The 24,616-nt window shown below is 33.3% G+C and overlaps 1 protein-coding gene across 1 annotated transcript in view; it reads right to left on the reverse strand.

Moving 5' to 3' along the window:
* Positions 1 to 24,616, reverse strand: part of LOC149413438 (uncharacterized) — a 546,764-nt gene that overhangs the window by 240,406 nt on the left and 281,742 nt on the right. The gene's annotated exons all lie outside the window — the stretch shown is intronic.

The following is a 24,616-nucleotide window of genomic DNA, read 5'->3' on the forward strand; positions in this document are numbered from 1 at the left end:
GGTCGTTACGTAATCGACATAGACAGAAGCTGGAGGACCCTGCGTAGAATTTCGGTGGAGTATTTAGTCTTTTTTTCATAGCATTTACGTATTTTTGTATTCAGATGTGTAAGTATTATTTTTGCGCATACCTACCGAACGTGAAACACTTTTTCAATTTTAATGTTCAAGTTTAAGTCTGCAATTAGAGTTAGCCTAAGGATTATTTTTTAATTATTTTTCTATGCCCTTATGATTCTGTCTAGTGCAGGTGAATTGGCACCTCCCCGTGCTATGATACAATACTCCATAATAGATTGACAGACTGTAAAATAAAAAAAAGTTTCACGTGTTAAAGTCGGGAAAGTTTCGTATCGCTCTGAAAAAGGGTAGGTTTTTTCTAATTTTGTTAATTATTTGAGTTTGAAAATTTAATTTGAGATATGCATCAATGATGAGGCTGAGGTACAACATCTAAGCAGTATGCTCAATATAAATAAAGACAACATTCTTCAGAATTCAAACATGTGTTTATTCTAATAGAGGCGTCGTTACGAGTTAGACCTGGAAAAGTTGGGCTTGATGTGACACATTTACTTTTCTCTATTAGAATAAACACATATTTGAATTCTGAAAAATGTTGTCTTTAACTATATTAAGCAGTGTGCTCAATATAGATAAAGACAACATTCTTCCGAATTCAAACATGTGTTTATTCTAATAGAGGCGTCGTTACGAGTTAGATCTAGAAAAGTTAGGCTTAATGTGACACATTTACTTTTCTCAGCGTATTTATTTGCAACCAATTTTTTTAAATACATGGGGTAGTGTTAGAATGATGAGGTTAATAAGATAATTATTTATTTATTTATTTACGGAAATAGTCAATTAACATTAAAATATTTTTTACTAGTATAAGAAATATTTTAATGTTAATTGTCCATTTCCGTAAATTTATTTATTTACGGAAATAGTCAATTAACATTAAAATATTTTTTACTAGTATAAGAAATAGAAATGGCAGAGAAAGGAGAGCATATATAAATGATAGTAAAGACAATATACATAAAATATAAAAAATACAGATAGAATAGGCTCAAAATTGTTAAATTCCTTGCCAAGTTCCATCGAGATGTGCCTAAACCTAAACTCGCATAAAATAAATGTCAAAAGCTGGGTAAAAAGTATCTGGAAGGGAGAGATTTTTTTTTATATAATTTGTACTACGAATATGATACCTAAAATATGCCATTACCATCTACATTTAAAGAAAATTAACTTCTTTTAAACTTTTTTTTATTAAATACTCCAGTTAAATCATATTAATCTACCTATACGTACTATATATATATATATATATATTTTTATTCATATTTCTTTTTTCATTTAAACCATAGATAATGTAACCACAACTGTTTTGAATACATAACTTATAATGCCCACGCACAGGCTTCGTCTTTGTAGGATTTTTTTGTTACTGTCTTATGTTTTGTTTAATTATATATGTACCTGTATGTATCAAAAAAATTTCCAGTAAAAAAATCAAGAAAAGACAAGTGTTACAAGACAATTACAATTTCAATGCACGAAGAAGATTTAAAGGGCTTTAAAAATTACACATTACGTATCATAAAAATTACACATTACGTATCATAAAAATTACACATTACGTATCATAAAAATTACACATTACGTATCATAAAAATTACACATTACGTATCATAAAAATTACACATTACGTATCATAAAAATTACACATTACGTATCATAAAAATTACACATTACGTAATAAGATAAGAATGAATGCAGATCTTGAAACCACTTCCCAACATTCGATCGAGCTGAAACTCGGCAGGTGGACTCTTTGTTGATGACAATGCATTTTTTCAATTTTTTGTGGCAATCACGGATATACAGTATACACGCGCATTTCTATGAAATTGGATGAAATTATAGTAGTTAATATACGAAATAAATGTCGGTCCTAATAATGAACGTTTATTAATAAATAAATTCAATGCTTTTATGATGGAATATAATGTTGAGCAAAACCTCAAATTGGGATACTTAATTATTCAAGATAATAATATTAATAATTCTCAAACGAAAAATTAAAAGGATTCGGTCACATCTAGGAATTGAACGCACGTGCTCTGCCTTGCTGGGGCTTTGATCTACTACTAAGCTAATCCAACCTCATATTTAAATGTATATATACTGCTACTTAGAACAACCAACATAATCTTCATTTTCTATATCATACGAGAGTTGCTAATATTATCGTCAATAATAAAATGAATAGATTCTTTAAAAAAAACGATCAGCGTCACACAATTTTTACCATAAATTTCATCGATATATCTTCAAAAATGTGAATTCCTCTACAACTCAAAAAACAAATTTAGTATGTTTAATATTCCCCTCACTTTTAGGAATATATTCCACCGAACACTTCACTCAGTGCCTTCGGCAATAACCCCAACCATCGATGGTTGTGATATGATTGCGTTCCTGGGGTGGATGATGTGAGATTATTGCTTATTAATGGAGAGAAATCACAGCTCCAAATGGGCTACATCAGATTTGCTACATTACGACGTATTATTCATAATGATGTTTCCGTAAGGCTCGTCGTACGAGTACAATATGTACCTACAGATGGATCTTATGTAGCTAAGCTATATACATTCGTTAACAAAACCTTATTTTTATGGCCAAGAAGTAGAACTCGGTATCGCACGGGTGAAATAGCTCAATTCAGAATCAAAACGTTGCGCGATTCTTGAAATAGCTTAATAATGTTTATTGACCAGAATTGAACAGCCAGGTCCTTATACTGATTTGTTTTTGGGGTATTATGCCGTGTTGCGCTACCTCCTTCTTTAGCAAACGTTTCACATCATCAGGGCAGATGTGTAATCTTATTACTCATACTTACATTACATTACTAATTACTCATTCTCAGATACACATCTGCCCTTATGATGGACACTGCAATGCTGTTCAAAACGTTGGCTAAAGAAGGAGGTAGCGCACACGGCATAATACCCCAAAAACATTCACTATAATCTAATCTCAAACCATACAAGCCAGGTCCTTCCTTACCTTACTCTTCCATTTATCCATCTCGTCTCCACTCTCTTTAGTCTGATGACTAACATACCCCAGTTGGGTATAACTCAGACTTTTTTTGTCAATTAATATTTTTTTTGAAAGCTGTCAAATAACATCGTGATTAATTTTTGGATTACTATGCCAGTTGCGCTTTTCCTTCTTTAGTCAACGTTTCAGTGTTCTGTAACACTGGAAGCGCAACACGGCATAATAATCCAAAAAATAATCACAATAATATGTTTGGTGGTGAAATTTTTTATTCATAAATATCTACAGTCTCTCGTGTCCAGATGAACGAAATATGTAGGAAGAAGTAAGTCTAAAGTAATGGTGTTTGAAAGAGAGAGCGAGAGAGTACGAAAACAGTGTGCAATATAGTTTTGAATGAATAATACTTGGAGCAGGTGGATGAGTTTGTGTATTTAGGAAGTATGTTCTAGAGAGATGGGAAGGCTGACAGAGATATTGAAAGAAGGGTAAATGTAGGTAACTTATTGTCCAAAAAAGCGAAGCTAGCAGTCCACAATGGAGTGCTGGTACCTACCCTGGTGTATGAAAGAGAGGCATGGAACTAGCAGAGAAAGGATGAAAGTAGACTGAATGCTGTAGAAATAAGATCCCTGAGGCGTATATGTGGTAAAACCATGTACGATGGTGGGAGAAATCAAATCAAGGCCAAGGTTGCCCACTCCAAGACACTTGTCGCAATTCCGAAGCTTGAAAACATGTTCCTTTTTAGAAACTATTTTTTTTTATATTTTAGTTTGTAAAATGTAAAAATTTCTTGTTCTTCTTTAGGTTGGCTATCATCAGAACAATCGTCCTTCACCAAGCAGGCTGCAGCCCAAAACAACTCTGCACAACTGCACTTGTACCAGTAACATTAATTGCGAATGCATGGTGTGCGACGTCTTTCTGTGCTAAGTATTTCATGAATAGAATAATTCTCCAGGATTTTCATTTATTGCGTAATCTTATGTTTTCCTCATTATTTTGACCAAAATATAGTAGCTAGCACAAATTATAAATTTTTATCTTCTAAGTATTAGCATATTTCAATTTAGTTTTGCGTGTTTAGTACACAAAAATTGATTAAAAAAATTGATTAAATTACACTAAAATGCAGTCACATATTAAAGTTCTCGGAAATTCTCACCCGTTGACGTAATTGATCCAAAATTCGATTTGGTTCGATATTTTTAATTCCAAGAAAGAACATTTTGACATTTCCTTTTACTCGACTAATGAAAATATCTAAATTGGTGTATTTTTGAAAAAAGTCTAGTATTTTAGGTAAAATCAAACGAAGTGGTTAAAATTCGTAAAATTCAATCGAAATCATGCACTCCTTACGCAGATGGTGTTAAGGTTAAAGTTCCCTCTTTACCTGTCGAAATCACGTATTCCTTAAGCAGATGGTGATAAGGTTGAAGTTCCCTCTCGACCAGCCGAAATACGTACTCCTTACGCAGATGGTGATAAGGTTGAAGTTCCCTCTTTACCGGACGAAATCACGTACTCCTTACGCAGATGGTGATAAAGTTGAAGTTCTCTCTTGACCGGCCGAAATACGTACTCCTTACGCAGATGGTGATAAGTTTGAAGTTCCCTCTTACCGGCCGAAATACGTACTCCTTACGCAGATGGTGATAAGGTTGAAGTTCCCTCTTCACCGGTCGAAATCACGTACTCCTTACGCAAATAGTGATAAGGTTGAAGTTCCCTCTTCACCGGCCGAAGTTTTGATTGAGTTATGCAAAAAAAGGCCAAAAAGTGTGTTTTGTTTATTTTACAAAGTTAAGGCATAATTTTCTGATCATACCATGATACTACTTATATATATAAAATTAAATTAATATTCATATTTTATTATTTACATATATAATATATATTTGACGACCTCCGTGGTCGAAGGGTAAGGCTCTCGACTAGCAGCAAGAGGTCGCGGGTTCAAGTCTCTCCAGTAAATTTTATTTTGTTAATTTGTGTTATTTCACAATTTACTCATTTAAAACAATGCATAGTATATTTGCGGAACGTTCCCAGTATAACCCTGGTGTAAGAAATGGCTTTGGCCGTGTATGGTGAGATCTGAATAGCCAGGTACTTTCCCGCCTTCATCCACCCATCTTCTTCCCCTCCCTATCTCTACAGCTTCACATCATTCAGCCTCACAACCCATTAAATTTTGCCTCACAACATACCCAATTGGGAATACTATAGACTCACTGGCTCCAGACGGTTAGTAGCAGTATGGAAATTAGAATAAATTATAATACCGTTGTTCAATCAAAAATTCCATACTGGGAATGAGAATGAACGAACAAGGGTTGGAATAGCCGTACTTTAAAGGGCTATTCCACACAGATAAAGCATAAATGAAGTCTATGGCTTGTGACAGGCGAATGCGAAAACACAATTCGTAACGTTAATTCACAATCAACTTACCGGGTGGCGAATGGAAGCTGCATGGTGAGACTCATCTGTCAGCACTGGGACGGTGATCGTGGTTCATTAGCACTCGTTATTTTAAATTAAATTGCGATAAAATACGTATTGTGATTATTCCGATAGATAACCGGCGATGGAGTTTTGACAGGATGAATGGTTTTTGTGCGACTGAACGGCTCACGGCACTCCGTGGTTATAGCTGACGTGTTCGAAATTTAAACTGTACAGTTCAAATTCTGACGATACTATTGGTTAGCACACGGCCTGTCAAAGCAATCGGCGTGACGGAACACATATGTATATCCATTACTCAGCCAATAGTAATACGAGTATACATGTTAGGATTATATGCCAGAAGGGCGACTCTTGGGCAAGAGGAGTATTGGGAAAAGGTCCCGGTATTAACACATTTCGCCAATATGTCTGCATTTCCTAGAATATCTCAATTCTCAATTAATTCTTTCTGGGTAATAGTTCAATTAATCACCATTAATTTATTTGTTGTTTTGGAACACTTTCGAACATTATTACATTTATAAAATTAGCATTAGGAAGTCCATAAGAGTTCATGTTATCAATCCAGCTACACGTTGACAGAATGTATGTTTTATGAGTTTACTATGGTAAAGCTATAAATATTTACTAATTTAAAATATCATAAAGTATATTTGCGGCACGTTCTAGAGTGGAAGATACTCGAAGTATCACCCTGTTATAAGACCACTGTTGTTTGGTGACCAGATCTGATATTAAATAAAAAAATAGAATTATATATTTTGTATATAAAAAATAAATTATGTATAGGGTGTCGGGTACCGAGCAATAACTTCGGGAGGTGATTCCACGAGATATTACAAGTAAAAAACATGACATTTATCGAGATTCCAACTTTTAGGGGTACTATTCAGCTAAAAAATGTAAAAATGGTCCGCCGTGTGGGTCTGGCATTATTACTTCGCTGTTGCTAAATCTACCTTCCCGCGCCCGAGCGCTATCGTTCCCTCAGTCTTTAATTACATCTTTATTCAGTGCGTGTTTTTACAGACTTACTTTTGACATTGTATTTATTTGTCAATAATTTTAATAACTGTGACAATGCTTGGCTTCACCCACTAAGAATGGTCAGACATTCATTAGGTTTACAGGCTACACGATGTTAATATACTTTGAAAGTGGAAATTGTTAAAATTCCTTAAATTAGTCAAAAGCAGTGGCATTCATAAGTGATTAATATAAATAATTTTATCGTTCAAAGTGTTATTCCATTTTGTTAATTTTAGTACAGCTCTCTTTTGAATTTGTTTTTTTTCAGACATCTCTCATATGCCAGGCCGTCCAACTGTATAAAAAAATCCCGAAGGAAGTTACTGAGATTGAGAAGTTGGTTAAATTTAAAGAGGAATTGAGAAAATATGTTTTCCTCATAAATATATATATATTTGTATGTTTTTTTCCATATTTAAATACTTAAAGATCCATTGATTGGCATTTACTTTTTTTTATTTGTTTCTAAAATTATTAGCACACACGACGAGATAAATAAATAAAACACACGAATTGTCGCATAATTGTAAACATATACTTAACACTCGGCCAAATGTTATTGTTTATTTGCGGTTTCCATCGATACGGGCCGATCACAACGTTGCCACCTCGTGCTCGGCAAGCTCATAGAGTATTTATCGGGCACTGTCCTCACTCTAAGAATTTTTAGTAGGTATGTCTTTTTGCATGAGAAAAAAGGTTTTTATCTTTTTCACTCCTACCATTGTGTAGAACCACCTTCTAAAGTTAGCGTACTTTAACGCCGGATATTCTGCATATGTATAAAAATTAATGCACTTTTGTCTGTGCCCTATAGACTCTAAAACTGAGGTCAGTTTTGGTGAAAATTTCAAAGTTAGTTCTTATTAGTGCCAAAAGTGTTTAGAGAGTTGTTTCAATCGTATAATAAATTTCTGCAACGACCGAGTAAGACCGAGGAAAAACATGTCAGGTACGGAGCAGATTTAAAGTACTTTTTCAACAGTAACTTCGTAGATTTCACAATACTACGTCAAGTGAATGGTAGAAAAGACATGACATGATTAAATGAATCAAAGATATTAGAATTTGCTCGGAATTACAAACCAATTATAAAATTAATGTAAATTAACTGATTTAGAACATAGATGGAGCTAGTTCAGTAGTTAGCAAATAATGAATTGTTGTTTTATCCCTTCTCTACGGGCAGTGAAAATAGGTTATTTAATGTCTGAATTTAATTAGAGAACCCCACTTTTCCTCGATATTTCTAGTTTAATAGACACAAAGTAATTATTATATTCCGTGGGTTGAGTAATTTCATCAGAATGTCGCTAGCAATATAAACTTTGAAAAACACAACAAAAAAACGATGAAATTCAACTTCTCAAAAGTGCTTTATTTACAATGAAGAATCTACCTTTTGTTCACTCAGTCCTAACCTTTAAACAAAAGACTTATGTGTGAAAAAATGAGGCGTACGTAATGAACGAAGAAAGAGCTTTAAGGAGAATCTATGACATGGAAATGAATACTAGAAGAAGTCAAGGACGCCTGTAAACTTTAAAATTATTTACAATAATCTTATTTCCACCCTAAAAATGTTTTTCGGTTCAGTTTTTCGGTACACTAGAATTTACAACCTCAAAACCTTTCCCAACCTCGAGCAACGCTGGGTACACGTCAGCCAGAAGTGTTAATTAATTATGTATTAATAATTTATTTATGTCTATTGGAATTGCGCGAACGTTCAATCAAAAAATGATGAATCGGAAATGAAATTACAGAGTCATTAATCGACATGAATTTATCAATTCAAACTCTGTAAAGTTAATTGGAGTATTTGTCGGCTTGAAAGTGTTCATCAATCACATTTCGCATTAACTACTTAGTAATTATTAACTGATGTTTTAGCAGTTTTGTTGGTTTCATTTAAGTACACTAAATTTTTGCAATGGATGCTAAAATTTAAACTCAATAAAGGAAAATTTTCAAATCAAAATTTACCAGCTCACGAATTGTAATTGGCTGATAAGAGTTTACTGAAAAATTAAGTGTAAGTAGTTTTAAAATAATTTATTTCATGAAAAAAAAATATGAATTTGTTTTGTACATTAGAAAAAAATCATGAAAAATTTCATTCTCAAATTTAGTAATTTTACGTGGTGGCTATACTTCGTGAAAGCTCAAGTTTGGTGAGTTATTCGCTACATTAATTCTGCTGGCTTCTATATAAAGAAGCGTTGAACATTTAAATCAATGACGGGTGGCAATTCAGGAGATTGTGTAGAAACAATAGAATTGACAACGTATGTCAACGTCTTTTTTTAATGTTAACGTATTTATTATTTCTAAATAAATATATATATATATATATATATATATATATTATTTCTATAAATACGTTAACATTACAGCGCTGGAGTGAGTGGGGAGGGGAAGGAAATGTTGAAGAGTTTTGCAGAAGCCTATTTCATAGCAAAACAGTTTATATTTGTTCTCATCATTAACGATTAGGTAATTTATTTATGTAAAGAAAATAAATAGCTATTTTTGGAATAGATTAAATACCAAAATGATGCCTACGTAATTTGTGGTAGAATTAATTTTACCCCTAACTAGAAATGTATATTTTTAGCCTTGGCAATATTAATTAAGTGGGTTTCAGTTTAGTATTGAAATAACACATAATTATGAAAACGAAACACTAATTGCTTTTAGTTAATATTAGAAGTTGGTGGATTAGTTAATATTAGTACTGTGCGTGCTTTGCGCGCTGGACAAGTGATGGACTAATAAAAGCCTTTGGGAATTTTGGTGTTGAAACTATTCATGCATGTCGAACACGTTAACTGAATGCCTAGAAAATATAGACTAAACATTTTCAATAATAGGTAAGTTATAGTGAAATATATAATTAATACAATTTCCAGAATAATTGGTAACTACGGATAGCAGTAGTCTCAAAACGAAGAGTGTAAAAATAGAGTTCCGATATTTAATACTTGGTTTTTATCAAAGTGAAACACAAAAACAGAATGGCAACAAAACAATAAAAATCAAGATGGATTTTCAAAAGAAACTAATTTTGGCTGCCTATGATGATGTACGTGATGTGAAATATTCCTGCGTAAAGTAATGTAATGCGCAGTGATATTGACAGTCAATGAACTTTTAATTTTCAAAATTGCAACTGACCAAGCGACACAGTATATAGTTCTCAAAATTATTTTATTTTAATAAAGCTTACTTTCGGTTTTCATTCGAATGGTAAATTTTTGATCATCTCTCTAATAATATGTTTATTATAAGCAATAATTACTCGCCTGAAATATCCATACAAATTGAAAATATCTCCCGAGTAAAAATAAATGCCGCCGACGGGAATTGAACCTGCACCTCCTGATGTCAGGTCGGGTGCTCTGAACCACTGAGCTACGGTTATTTCCAACCAGCCAAATAAAACAATATGTACTAGTACTTTAATCAATAATTATTTTTAATTTTTGGTTTTTACCAAGATTATTTTTATCACAAAAAAATAGTAACATTTGACAAACAGGTGAAAAAATATAATAAGCAGTAATTGTTGATTGAATCCTAGTACATGTTGAATTATTTGGCGGGTTGGAAAAAATCCGACGTAGCACAGTGGTCTAGAGCACCTGACCGGACATCAGAAGGTGCGGGTTCAATTCCCATCAGCGGCATTTATTTTTACTCGAGAGATATTTTCAATTTGTATGGATATTTCAGGCGAGTAATTAATGCTTTTAATAATTTGTTATCCTTTCTGTTATGCATAAAAAATCTCGTCTTATAAACATTATTTTATCATTAAAAAATAATAAAATTTTTGATAGGTAATGATTTTTATAAATACTTTCAGTACAATAAAATTATAACATCACTTGATTTTCCACGAGTCTGAGCCAGGTTTATAATAAAAGGTGAAATGGAAGGTATTTTTTATGATCCCTATGCGTAAAAGTCATCACCCTATCATACCATCACGACTTTGACATTATTTGTGAAGTAAACAGAAGGAGAATACACGGCGACTAACCGTGGATCGCTGTAAATTCTCTTTAAGGACCCGGAATTACTGCGTAAAAATAATTTTTAGCAAGTAATAAAAAATTACTGCCATAGAAAATTGAATAAGGACTTGCGCCACCTTGTACAGTAGGGTTTTAACACATTTGGAATCATCTTGACCAATAGTATAAAGTTATAAAATTTTATTCAATTCATCGCCAAAAAAACGCAGTCGTACCCCGCACCAAATACCCTATAATATTAATAAAACTTTCAACTTCTGACATTTCCTTTACACGATGGCAACATGCTACACTAGTACCTCCCAGCGGCATGAGTTGTGTGTCTTGTTTTTCTTTAATATATTTTATGTAAAATATTTATTTATTTTACGACGATAATTTATAGAAATCGAAAAAATAAGTAACCTACACACGTCATTACTGCTGTTTGATGGTTTAGAAAGGCAAAAAAAGTTTCATATACAAATATAATAATTAGTTTGATTAATATCAAGCTGTAATTGTGATGGACCAAGGTTGTTCCCAAGGTAAATGGTATAAACTGTCATGGTAGAGACATCTATCGGAACAGGCGCGTATGAATTAAAGGGAACTGCAAACATGGATAGGAATTTTCTATCAGGGATTATCAGAAGAATTGAATTGCCCAGTCGGATTACAGAGAGAAAGAAGGAGGTACGCCTTTTGACAGGACAAAGGATATTTTAAGAGAGGAGTGTGGTTTAAGATTTGATTTATATGACACCGACCTTTAAAATATTCCCACCAAATGATTAGGTTAACGCACTAGCAGAAACCACTCAGAATTCAAGGTTGATTAACTTGACATTTTGAGGTGTTCACAACCCTTTTTAAACGCGTAGCGTCACATGACGACGCGAGATAGGGTTGCAACAGATCTGTTACTCGCTGTAATTCCCCTACTTTTAAATTAGCCTCATTTGTAACCAACGTATTCAATAATGCCAACGTGTTTTTCCCCAAATACACAATTAAGAACTCTATGGAACTAGTGAACGATTTGAAGGATCTAGTACTCCCAGCTAATTCTAAACTTATTTCTTTTGATGTTGTCAATTTGTTCCCTAATATACCTATAATAGAATGTAAATCTTTAATAGCTAACTTACTAAATAGTTCCAATTTACCTAATGACATCTCTAACGATCTTACTCGCCTTTTTAACCTGTGTTTAAACCAAAATTACTTTAAATTTAATGATGTTGTTTTCCAGCAACGGTCTGGTCTACCAATGGGCGCTCCTACTAGCCCTGTACTAGCTGATATCTTTATGGATAATATAGAAAATAAAATATTTGCATGTAAATCCCCATTATTAAAAAATATCCTCTTGTGGAAACGTTATGTGGATGACATTTTTTTGTATTTGGACGGGCACAGAGCGCCAGTTAAACACTTTCCTGACACTCCTTAATTCCTTCCACTCACAAATCCAGTTCACATTAGAGATGGGCATAAATTCCAGCTTAAAATTTCTAGATCTTTCTTTGTCTATCGTTAAAAATAGAATTAACTTCAACATTTTTAGAAAACCTACATTTACGGACACCGTAATCCATAATACCTCCAATCACCCTATCTCACATAAACATTCCTCTTTTCACAGCATGATCCACCGGCTAGTCACCATCCCATTATCTAATAATAATTTTTCTAACGAACTCCTTACAATAAAACAAATAGCTAATAACAACGGTTATCACTCTGATCTTATTGATAAAATCCTTTCAAAAAAACTTCGGCGAATCGCAACAAATAAATTTCTATATAATGCTCTACCAACTATTAATAATAATAATTTAACTACCCAATGGCGTAGAATTTTGTTCATAAGTAAATTCTCTTCCCTTTGCACATCTAAACTTCCATCAGAAATTAGGCCAGCCTTCTATACTAATAATAATTTAGCCAAATTTTTAAATAATTGTAAAGATAAAGAAGATACGTTTAGCCACTCTGGGATCTACAAACTTAATTGCAACGATTGCCCGGCAATAAATATTGGTAAAACCACGCGTAATGTAAATATTCGAGTAAAAGAACATGTCAGGTGTTTAACAAATACCGGTTTTTCAGAATTTGCCGAACACCTAATTAATACTAATCATACATTTAATAGAACGACAGGAGTTCAAATACTACATAAAAATAAAATAGGAATACGTCTCAATAATTTAGAATCATTGGAAATCTCAAAAGCAAATAAAAATAAAAATAATTACCCAATTTTGAACAAACAGATAGAACTCACTAAAAGCCCTATTTTAAAGATGTTTCCTTTCTCCCTGGGTAATCCCCACCCCTCCCCGACCCCACTACCTACTCCGCTGCCCTGATGCTCTCTCCCTCACATTTATATACTTTTTCTTTCTTTATTTTTTACTTAATAATCTTCCTCTGTATTATATTTTAGTTTATATTTATACTGTCCTGATGAAGGTCGAGTTCAACCGAAACCGGTCGACGTATATAAATGTAATAAAGTGGTTTAAAACAAAGATATTCTTTCATTTGTGTCTTATATTATAAAATGGGGGCCTCAGCACGGGTAAACAACCCAGTGAGGCCAACATTACTGAATTAAAATATGAAATATTGTAAAATAATGTATCAACAATAAAAAAAAATAAAAAAAAATGGCATAGATCACTGTAGAGCAAGCAATTTTGCGGACACAATATCATTTTAAAGTATAAAAGGTCCGGAATGTTCTCGGATTTATTTAAGGTCAGAAAGATTAAAAAAAGATACAAGTGACTACTACTGTATTAGAGTTAAGTGTACTATAGGGGACGAGAGTATGTTAAGCGCACGGTTTTATAAGAAAAGTTTTAAAAATTTTAATGGTAAAGAGATCACTCACTCTAATTTAAACGAAACTGGATTACCACAAACTTATGCATTGATAGCTCTTTCATATAGGGCAAGTCCTCTTCATATGAATTTCAAAACCAAAAAAGATAACACAACGCTGAAAAAGAGCATTATTGCGAAAATAACTCTTAAAATCTTGTTACTGTATACTTCATACAGGGATCGAGAGGCTTAGCTAGGGTTTCCTTTTAAGGTATACCTCTTAAGGAGTGCCACCACTAGCATAGAAAAATCGAAGAACAAAGACCAGGGTGCTACATTTTACAAATCAGATAGAAGAAATTATCATTATTTTAACATAGGTAGAAAGTTAGAATCATCACGTAATGAAGGCTAAATAATTTGATAAGGTATTTATTATTATTGTAATTAATTATGTATTATCAATTCAATCTCCGCAATGTAACTAACCGGTCAACGTTTTTGCAACCTGAAAAACGGCTCGAAGTTTTTTTGTTATTTGTAATTATTACAGCCGTAAACTTCACACACTTAATCGCCTTTGTGGAACATTTAACATGTTCTTAAAAAAAATCAATATTGATTAAAATACAAATTAGGAAGCGCAAAACACCGCTACCAAGTAGTACCAAATAAATAAATTGCCTTAGCCTTAACTTAGCGCCTCTAGCGGCCAGAGTTGTTTAAATTGCCAATATTTTACTGGAGTTAATTTCTTATAATATTGGGTACTAATATTGAGACGAACTATTAACGTTATAGGGTATTTGACTACTCTAACCGAACTAAGGTAACAGCATTTAAATTTGTAGGTATTATGATACCGTATAAAAGTCTTATCTACCCGAGGACAGTAGAAGTATGGCAATCCCTTTTGGAATAATTTATCAGGCTTCAATTAATTGAGGGAAGATAGACGAGATAAAAAAAACATCTAAAAAAATTAAGGAAGGAATCACAAATTTACTTGAAAAATTGTAATAATCCTTATACAACAATAATTAATAAAGTAACGAAAATTATTTGAATAGAGATTTTATTCAAATTAATTTCTCAGTAAATCGGTTTTATTGAAATTGGTCAGGAGTAAATAGAATCGTACAAAAAAGTCGTCTCAACTTGGCCTAACCATAGTTTGAAAATGGCCATGAACACCGAAACAGCAATAACAATAATAAAAACTAAAATATTTGCAGAACTCAACAATAACACCATCAAATTCAATTTACACAAAATTTATAAAAAAATTAAATAAAATTCTACGAATTAAACACAAACACAATTAATGTACTCATACTACAATTTAAAATTAATAATTTAAGCAGGTAGGGTAAACTAGAGGATGATTGCCTGCAACTAGTGACTACCTACCCTCGCTTTGATTGTTCTTTTCTCACTAACCTTTGTAAATATTTCACCGAAATCTTAACAGATGTCTCTATTAAACAAATCGGCAGACACAGCTATGTTTTTTAAAAGTCAAATCAGATTTTATGTTTATTTTACCTATAATGATTGATAATAAACTAATTCAGTGTTAACTATTTTCACGTGTTATTAATGATTTGTATGGAATCACTAAAGTAGGCAATCACTGTCATTATTCTGGGAATCAATATTGACACGTTGGCAATCGCTGTCATTATTCTGGGAATCTATATTAACACGTGGGCAATCACTGTCATTATTCTGGGAATCAATTTTAACACTTGGACAATCATTGTCATTATTCTGGGAATCAATATTAACACGTGGGCAATCACTGTCATTATTTTGGGCATCAATATCATTACATGGATAATCACGTTCATGTTAAAAGGGGGGAATCTATCAAACTGACCTACCGCTTCTGCACATAGTCAAGGGTTTCTTTATATATTTTTTTAAAGTTTTAATTTAATATGTTGTAGCTACAAGTACACCCAATCAAAGTCATAATGTCCTTAAGCGGGGAACATTACCATTTTATCACTACTTACGTTTCAAAAGTTTTTCGTTGAGTTCCATCTTATATACTAAACAGATCACAGGCAGTAGCTATAAAGGGCTTTGAATCAGATTTCAATGAAATTTCCTCTGGGATCCAACAGGGTTCCCATCTCGGACCATTGTTTTTCATTTTATATAATAATAATATGATCAATATTGTAAAATACTCCGAAATAGAATTATTTTCTGATGATGCTAAGCTATACAAGCCAATAAAAAATCTAAAGGGATGTGTCAATTTACAACATGATTTAAACAATATATCCACCTATTGCCAACAAAATCAACTAAATTTAAATGTTTCAAAATGTCATCACATTGTCTTTTCGAGAAATAAAAATAAAATATTATTTAATTTAATCAAAACAAATTCCTAAAATATCTTTATTACAAGTCATTTGTAAGATTTAATAACTAGGCAGAGGCAGCTTCATACATTAAAATTGATTCACTGAGTGTACTGAGGCATCACAAGGATGCACTATTCCCGTATAAAGTAGTCAACAATAATATTCAATACCCAGAGTTGCTAAACAAGATTCCATTCAATGTACCTGCGCGTTCAACACGCTCTTGTGTCCCGTTCAGGGACGATCAATGCAAAACGAACTCTAAGCAGAATTCTTACCTGAACAGACTATGCAATAATTACAATAGCGTATTATCCAAGGTTGATATTTTCAGTTGCGAACTTACGAAATACAAGAGGTGCATAAAATAATTTTTCTATGATGGTTTGTGAATAATGTTATATCTCTATCGTTTATATTTCTCTTATGATTTGATGTATATCTACAACCTCGCTCCATGGCTATAAATGTATTGTTTTTTAAATTTTTCGTTTTGTATAATCTTTTGTTTTGTATAAATTTTTTAATTCATATTCCTTTCTTACAAATTTAATTTACTTATTCCAAATTATGCTGTCTCAGTAGAGATAAAGTCACAATGAGGAAATCCATAATTTGTTTTTTTTTGGCTATATAATACTTATGTATAAACTGATTAAATGTAAACTGTCGATTTCCCGAAAATAAAACCTTCTACATAGAACATAGAATTTCACCCCATTAAAATATATGACTGACCTGGCACGATTCCCAAAAAGTTCTCGACCTCAAACGGTTGCAAAATCTGACAGCGATAATAATTACGCCACTGGGATAGGTTACGTTATCAAATAGGGATGACTATTTGTATTAGTACTAGTGCAACTTGTGAAAATTCACGGGATATTATAGTTCTAGGATTTGTGAAACTGAAAGGTTATGTAAAGAAAACATCAGAAGTAGGACAATTATTATATACCTATATATTTTTTTAAGAAAACAAAAATTCCCGGGTTTAGAATAACCTAACAATAATGTTTCTTGCATCGTTTTGGAGGACTTAGCCTGCCGAGGAATTGAACTGAAGACGCCTGGGTAGAACCCAGATGCGATGCCTATTCAGCCACTGACCGTATTGCTACAGAATGATCAAGAAATATATTCACGATAAAATATTTTCAGATTCAAACTCTTTATGAATATTTTTTCAAATTATTTTAATTATTAAATTATGTATGGATTCTCGACACATATTTCTGCACCGCTGTGGAAGGGATGAATTCAAACGTCCGTCACTCCTGGACATACTGATTCCCAGATTCCTACCACGTCTCATACCTTTTTCCTTCCCAGATCTTCTTTCCTTCCTTTCCTAATAAAAACCACCACACAGCATCCCCAAAGATGTGTGAACGTAATGTAAATGAAATAAAAAGAAAATTTCTTGTCTGAATTCTTCACGAAATCAGAACCAATTTTGAAAATGACACTTGAATTCAAGGAAAAATCCGAGTTCAAGAGTTCATTAAACCAGAGTTACAAGTTACAATCAATCACAGACAAACCCACAACTGAAATAAGTATCTACTATGTTTTATGAAATAATAGATTACAGTAAAATATACTTACTCTCAGTATTGCCTCAGTGGGAGACCAGCATTCATAATCGAAACGCGACGTTTGGTCTTAAAAAAGTATCTTTGTTCTAACATCTTTATTGTACTTTAACATACTATTATTTCGGTTGTCGGCTTTGACTAAATACGTCAGTGGTTGCCAGTGATATTTATTTATTTATTGGACGAAATATATTGGTGAGATATCACCTCAGGGACGCTTTACAGTTGATGCAGGTATTACAAAAAATATAAATAATACAAAAATAAAGTGAAGTTAAGTTAAGTAAACTGAAGAAAGGAACCGGTGACACGAAGATAGAAGATGGGGACTCTGCAGCAAGAATCCTAGGTGGAGAAGAAACTGGACACGCTGCTGCAGCGAAAGAGTCCACCGCGTCCACCAACAGTGCCAGTACGAGGTACCTCATCATTTCCAGGTATTTGTCTGCTGCTAATAAAGCGCTGGTACCTCACATAGATAAGAGACCCTGGCAGCACTGCTGTGACGTTCGGCAAGTCAATCATTTATCTCCATGTAATCCTGTTCCTGGTGATTGTTGAAGTGGTGCCGCAGTAAAAAGCGAAGGTCGGGATAGTAAAATACCCTTGGCTTAGCAAAACACTTGCCAGGGCCTTCAGAGTTTCCGAGAATTCCGTTGAAAACATCTGGGGTGCATTTACCGATCGACGTTCATTTGGAATGTCGAATATTTTTGAGCAAAATTTCCGAATATTCACTTTTAAAACACTGCACTCAAATCACATATTATAAAGTTCTAATAACTGATAATTTTATTTTTACTAAGTTAAAATTTTGATTGATTGATTTAAAAAATAATTTTAAAGGGATGTTGCCTCATTACCCTTGAAAATACAAAAAAAAAACACAAAGCGGTTGGAGGATGCGTCAGGACGCGTCCGGTTGCCACGAAGGGCGCTATGCGGGCGCTATAAGGGCGCTTTACAATATATACAATGATATGCGTTAGTTAATCCTGCTGGAAATCTAGTTCAATGAACTCTAATTTTCTTTGAATTGAAGAAGTGTTGCTTTCAAAAATTGGAACTGGTTAGTTGAAGAATTCAGACAAGCGAAAAAGTACCTACCTAAAATTTAATATTTATAAGACAAAATATAAAAAAGGCCGTTAGTTTTATCCCCAGTTTGATGAACTTTTGCATACTTGACCTTCAAAAGTAGAGGAATGTTGCTGTTAACGTTCAAAAACCACCCATACTTTTTTTCCTTCCCCAAAGAAGAATTTGATACTTCTTGATAAAATTTGGCACAAAATAAAATGCAATATAAAGCAAATCAAAATTAAATAAAAATACTGCCTGTTTCGGATTTCTAAAAACTCTTCGTAAAGCCCGGGCAACGCTGGGAACTTCACCTAGTTCTGATAAAATAAAACCTCTCGGAATAGATCGCCAAGGAAGCATATTAGTACTAGAGTTATCTGCGCCATAGATCAGCATATAACTAGTTGGCCCATAAAACTAGCTGATCAGGCCCTTTGTGGACCTTGGTACCTACCGGGTGTGTGTAAGTGACATTATCAGATTCAGATAGAGCGGGAACACGGTGAGCCAAAAGTATCCGCACGTCTTGGCGGCGAATCTTCATTGCGAACAATGAAGAATGTAGCGGACGGAATTTGATATTATTTTATAATTATGAAGAATCGCACGAAGTTTTATAAGATTATATTCCTAAGTGTTTTATAGTCAAAGTTTCTTATTATCGTGATAAAGAGCTTTGATCTAGTAAGGTAAAATTTGTAGAAGATTGTTGACCTCAAATAGATAACATATTTATTTAAAAACTAAACATAAAAAGTAGTTCTGTGAACAGTTTCTAACTTTTTCTTGTTTAAGGTTAAACACGACGTTCGTTATAACCTACATATTCATAGATAGAATTTATTAAATACTCTTTTTAGAAGTTATGCTTTACAATATTAAGACTAATTAATAAACTAACCATAAAGCCGTTTCCCCGCAGGGGTAGGCAGAGAGGACGGACCGCCAAATCTTGGCACACACTCCTTGCCTCATTCACATTCATACATTGACGTAGCCCGACTCTAGTATTTGATTCACTTGGTTATGCCATGTCTTCTTCGGGAGTACCCGACTTCTGCAACCATTCGCATTCGCATCATATATTCTCCTTACACTCCTTTCTTTGCTCATTTGCTCTAAATGCCCAACCATCTAAGCGTCCCTTTCTTGATCTTAATTATAACGCTTACCTTGCACACTTTGCAGATCTCCACTTTTCTCACACGATCATACATGGTTTTACCACACATACGCTTCAGGAATTGTTTTATTTCTACAGCATTCAGTCCACTTTCACCTTTTCTCTGTCAGTTCTATGTCTCACTTCCATACATCATGGTAGGTACCAGCACTCCATTGTGGATTGCTAGTTTCGCTTTTTTGGACATTTTTTTGTTAGCACCAACTGCGTTTATGACGAATTATTTATTTGTAAACGCCCATACGCAATGTATATAATATAAACACTAATTTTTTTCAAGAAAGGCATAAAAATACAGTATTTTTTTATTTTTTTTACTTTATTTATTTTAATTTCTTTACATATATTATACATATTAATAGATAGTAAATACTAACATAATATATAATACCAAATTGTATACACAGGAAATGAAAACCCACTAAGGCACTGCCTGAGTGTGGGTAATATAAAACGATTACTACATTTCAAGTACCTAAGTATAATAAATATAAGTAAAGAGAACATTATGTACAATAGTTTATAAAGTTTCAGCAAGTGAGTTGTAGAAAGGATCAATAAATTTATAGAAAAAGCGTTTCAATATCTGCGTCATTCAGCCATATTTTTACCTCTTTAACATATTCTCTTTAACATATATTACTCTTTGGCATATAATTACTAATAACTCTTTAACATATATAAAATTAAATAAAATTTTAATAAACCGTTATATATATATACTTTTTTTTTTTTTAATAAATATTTTGAAATAGTTTTAGGAAGTCTTTAGAAATTTTTTAAATATTTCTAGCCCCCTTTCAAATATTCAACGTTGAACACTAATTAGTATATATTTCAGAATCATTAATCATTAATAAGTCTGCTATGTCTTCTATTTTTTAGTTTTTTGCTGTGCATTAATTATTAGTATTCAAGGTGATAAGATTTGTTCCTCATGTCCCAGTACATGTTTACTGTATTGGTATGTCGTGTGCATTTTTAATTAGTATTATATAGGAGTCGTCGCTCTTTCTTAGTAAAAATTTTTCCGTCCTTCGTCAATACATATTTGTATCCTAATGCTTTTGTCGACTTTGCCAACCACAGGAGCTTTTTTTTATATTAACTCCACTCAGGAGGCCCTGAAGAAAATAATTTCCCTCAGGGCCTATTTCATCTTTGGGGATGCTGTGTAGAGGGTCTTTTTGTGGAGAGGAAGGAGTAAACATGGGTCTTGAAGAGTCCCATGTTGTAGGAGGGAGGAAACACAGAGGCCGGCAGTTCGTTCCACAGCCTAGCTGTTGAACTTAAGAACGAATCGTAGAAGCGACCCGTTCTCATGTGACAAATGTCAACCGTGTACAAATTTTGGGCGCGCGTTTGGCGTGTATCCCGACTACGCACCGGTGCCGAAGGGATCATTGACGCTAGTTCCTCAGAGCATCTTCCATTTTAATACCGATAGAACAAGGACAGCATACCTACCTGACGCCTGTGCTCTAAAGATTGCAGTCCGTTTGTTAAGATTGGGGAATCTATCAAACGGACCGCCCGTTTTTGCACAGAGTCAAGGGTTTTTTTCAGGTATTTAGGGGCTCCGGACCAGAGATGGCTGCCAAATTCGACAGTAGGGCGCACTTGCGATTTGTACAGGGTCAGCAGTTGTGTACTATTAAAGTATCTGCGGGCCCTGTACAGTACGCCCAGCTTCTGAGAGGCCAACTTTACTCTGGCTTCGATGGAGCCCCCGTACCTGAGCTGGTCACTTATAGTTACACCAAGCATATCAATGGAAGGCCTGTTCGGAAGATTGTTTCCGTTGAAGGAGACTAGATTTTGAAACTAGAGCTGCTTATTTAGTGGGGTTAGCTTGTCATTGATGAAGATTTTCTGCGTTGACTCCGAGTATTTAATTTCTTTAGGGGTGAGAATTCCTTTATTTTTTTTGTTTAAGAACCCACTCCTTTAAAAAAAAATTGATTAGCCGGATTTTTATAGTATCTTATTAAAGAATTATTTTTTAATAGGTCCCTGCAGTCTAGGCCCGACATCAGTAGTTCAATGGGTTCTTGTACGTTATCATTTTTCTTCACTTCGATTCCTTGTATTTCGATAGAATTTTCAAGCACGCTCTATTGTATATGATTTACAGATATTTTGAGGTTTTAACCTCTTTTTGCAATTCATCAATTTTCGCTTCGTTTTTTTTTGGTGGTCGTTTGTTTTTTTAATTTCTTTTTCAAAATCATCAATTTTGCTCGAGCAGAATTCTACACTCTTAACTAGGTCTTGTATATCGTTTTTAATATCCAAAAATATTTTATTTTGTCTTTATTTATAAAATTTTGCAGTTGGTGATCAATTCTATCAGTCGTTGTTAGTAATAATTTTTCTTTAAAGCTTTCAAATTTTCGAACCATATCACTTTTTGGGGCAATTTTTAAAGATGGTTTGGCATTGATATTGATAATTTTACATATTAAATTTTATATTTATATTGTATTTTATTAAATTAACACTGTAGTGACATCTATCGGCTTACTTCTAGTTTTTGAAAGATATTGCTCGGTAGGTGACTGATAACGCTTTGTCCTTTGGTCGATAGATGGCGTATTATTTAAATTATAACGAATGATTTTTTTTTTCAGTATCCGTTTTTTATGTTGAATTTATCAGCAGATGATTTGATGCAATTCGATGCAGTGGGGAAACACTGTTTTTATTCACTTCTACTTAGTTTTTGCACTATTTTGAACTGACAAATGGTGTTGACAAATTAGTTGTCAAAAGACCGTTAGGTTTGGTAGAGTAAAGTTTTTGACTTGATATTAATATTTATTTGAATTTCACTCTTTTGTGTTTGAAACTTTGACTATTCACTACTATAGTTTTTATATAATTTTTAAATGACTTTAATTTCAAATAAAAATCGGGAGATATTTCGAGGTGTTAACTGCACTTAGTAGGTAGATGATTGTTGATTGATATTCATATTCATATTGCGTAAGTACGGGCGCAAACAAATAATTCGTCTTAGGATTGTAAAGCAAAACTTGTAAAAAGCGTATTTTAATAAAATAATTAAATTAACGCCATCTATGAGCAAGTTTATTAAAACGAACGTCGCGTTATACCGTAATAAATTTAAAACGAAATTTCCTTTTAGATCACAAGATTTGTAAGAAGGTACATAAATGGATATCACCATATGCGAACCATGTTACTTTTTATACGCCTTTTTTTAATTTCGAAGGATAAAAAAAAATAATCGTTAGATGATTTAAAAGCTTTAGAAATAAAGAAACCCCTTAATAATAATGATTCCATTTTCAATATCATATAGTCCATCCCATCTTAGACATGTTTACTTTAACCGTCGTCTCCTCCCTCCCCCCCCACCCCGCACTCTTCGCTAATCCTTAGTGACGCCTGCACCCCCCCCCCCACTTCAACACTTATTAATATATTTTGTTCACCCATTGTTTTGTAATGTTAAGTTAGCATGTTTTGCCCTAAGGAAGGAATGATTGTTCTGGAACAGGTCGGAGTATATAAAAAAATATAATTGTTCAAAGAAACATTGTTTCAGTTATTTATAATTGAAAACTACAAAGTTATCCACTCCAATGATTTTTGGCATATTGTGCCAATTTTCCAAAAACGTTTTGAGCGATCGCTTACCATAATTTGCCAAATTTATAGAAAATATAAGATAAACGGTGAAATCTAGTTGGATTTAAACCACACTAAGAAGTTTCATATGTTTGCAAACCAATATTTTAAGGAATGGTATTAATGAAATAATATTAAAAAATATATATGATACCAATCGCTCGAGTGGAGCTACATTAAAACATATATTATTATTAACATTTATTGCTCAGTGACAGTAGTTCTTAATCACGAACCTGGAAAACATTACATTTTTTCAAAATATATTATATATTTTTTTTTTCGTGATTTTTCACGTGTCTGTGCTAGCATTGAAATAATATCCCCGACTGTTTAATATCAAACAGACCTGATAAGTCATCAAATTTATCTAGAATGTCAGAATAAGAATAAGAAAAAAGATGTTTCAGAATAAGAAACGTTTAAAACTTTATGAACATGGCATCGGATCATTTATTATTCATCTGAGCACCGTGTAAAAATTCTACAGTGAATACTAAGGCACCAAATATATTATTTACCAAAAAAATTTAGACTCTCTTAACACTTTACCCTTGAAACGGCAAAGAACACAAAAAAAAGCGTACCGAAAATCAAATGTATAAAATAGTAAATCCGCCTCGCAAATAAATAAGTATTTATAACTGATAAAGTGGATCATGAACTTTACAATGTAAAATGAAGTCAAATTCACTAGACTCGATTTAATTTAATCAATTAAAGATTAAAATGCTATTAAAAATGTAATAAAACTGAACTTTTTGTGAAAAGCAAACTTTATGGTGTCAGGTACTTTATTTAACAAACGTAAACATATATATAGAGCAGTGGTTCTTAACCTGGGTTCGATCAAACCCCAGGGGTTTGGTGAGTCAGTCTCGGGGGTTCGGTGGAGGTCAAGACCCCCGACTTATATGATTCGCGGTGACATGCCCCGCTTGTCCATCATTGGCTAAAGGTGATCACGCAGCGGTAGAGTTTGCGATTACCGGTCAAGATGGCCGCCCGAAAATGACCATAGTCATTATATACGGACCATAGACATTTACTCCTAATTTTTCAAATTAGGAGGGGTTCGGTGAATGTGCATATGTAACTGGTGGGGTTCGGTACCCCCAAAAAGGTTAAGAACCACTGATATAGAGGTAACGTTTTACTATACAATAGGGTGTCAAATTTTGGTAAACATTTACCCATTTTGGGTTGGTAAGGTATTATTTTAGATGTAAGTGTTTACTTCATTTGGTAAGCAGTTAAACATAAGCTGAATACTAA

The sequence above is a fragment of the Hesperophylax consimilis genome, chromosome 22 (assembly GCF_061612785.1).
Source record: "Hesperophylax consimilis isolate HC1 chromosome 22, BYU_Hcon_1.0, whole genome shotgun sequence".
In the NCBI taxonomy this organism is placed as follows: domain Eukaryota; kingdom Metazoa; phylum Arthropoda; class Insecta; order Trichoptera; family Limnephilidae; genus Hesperophylax; species Hesperophylax consimilis.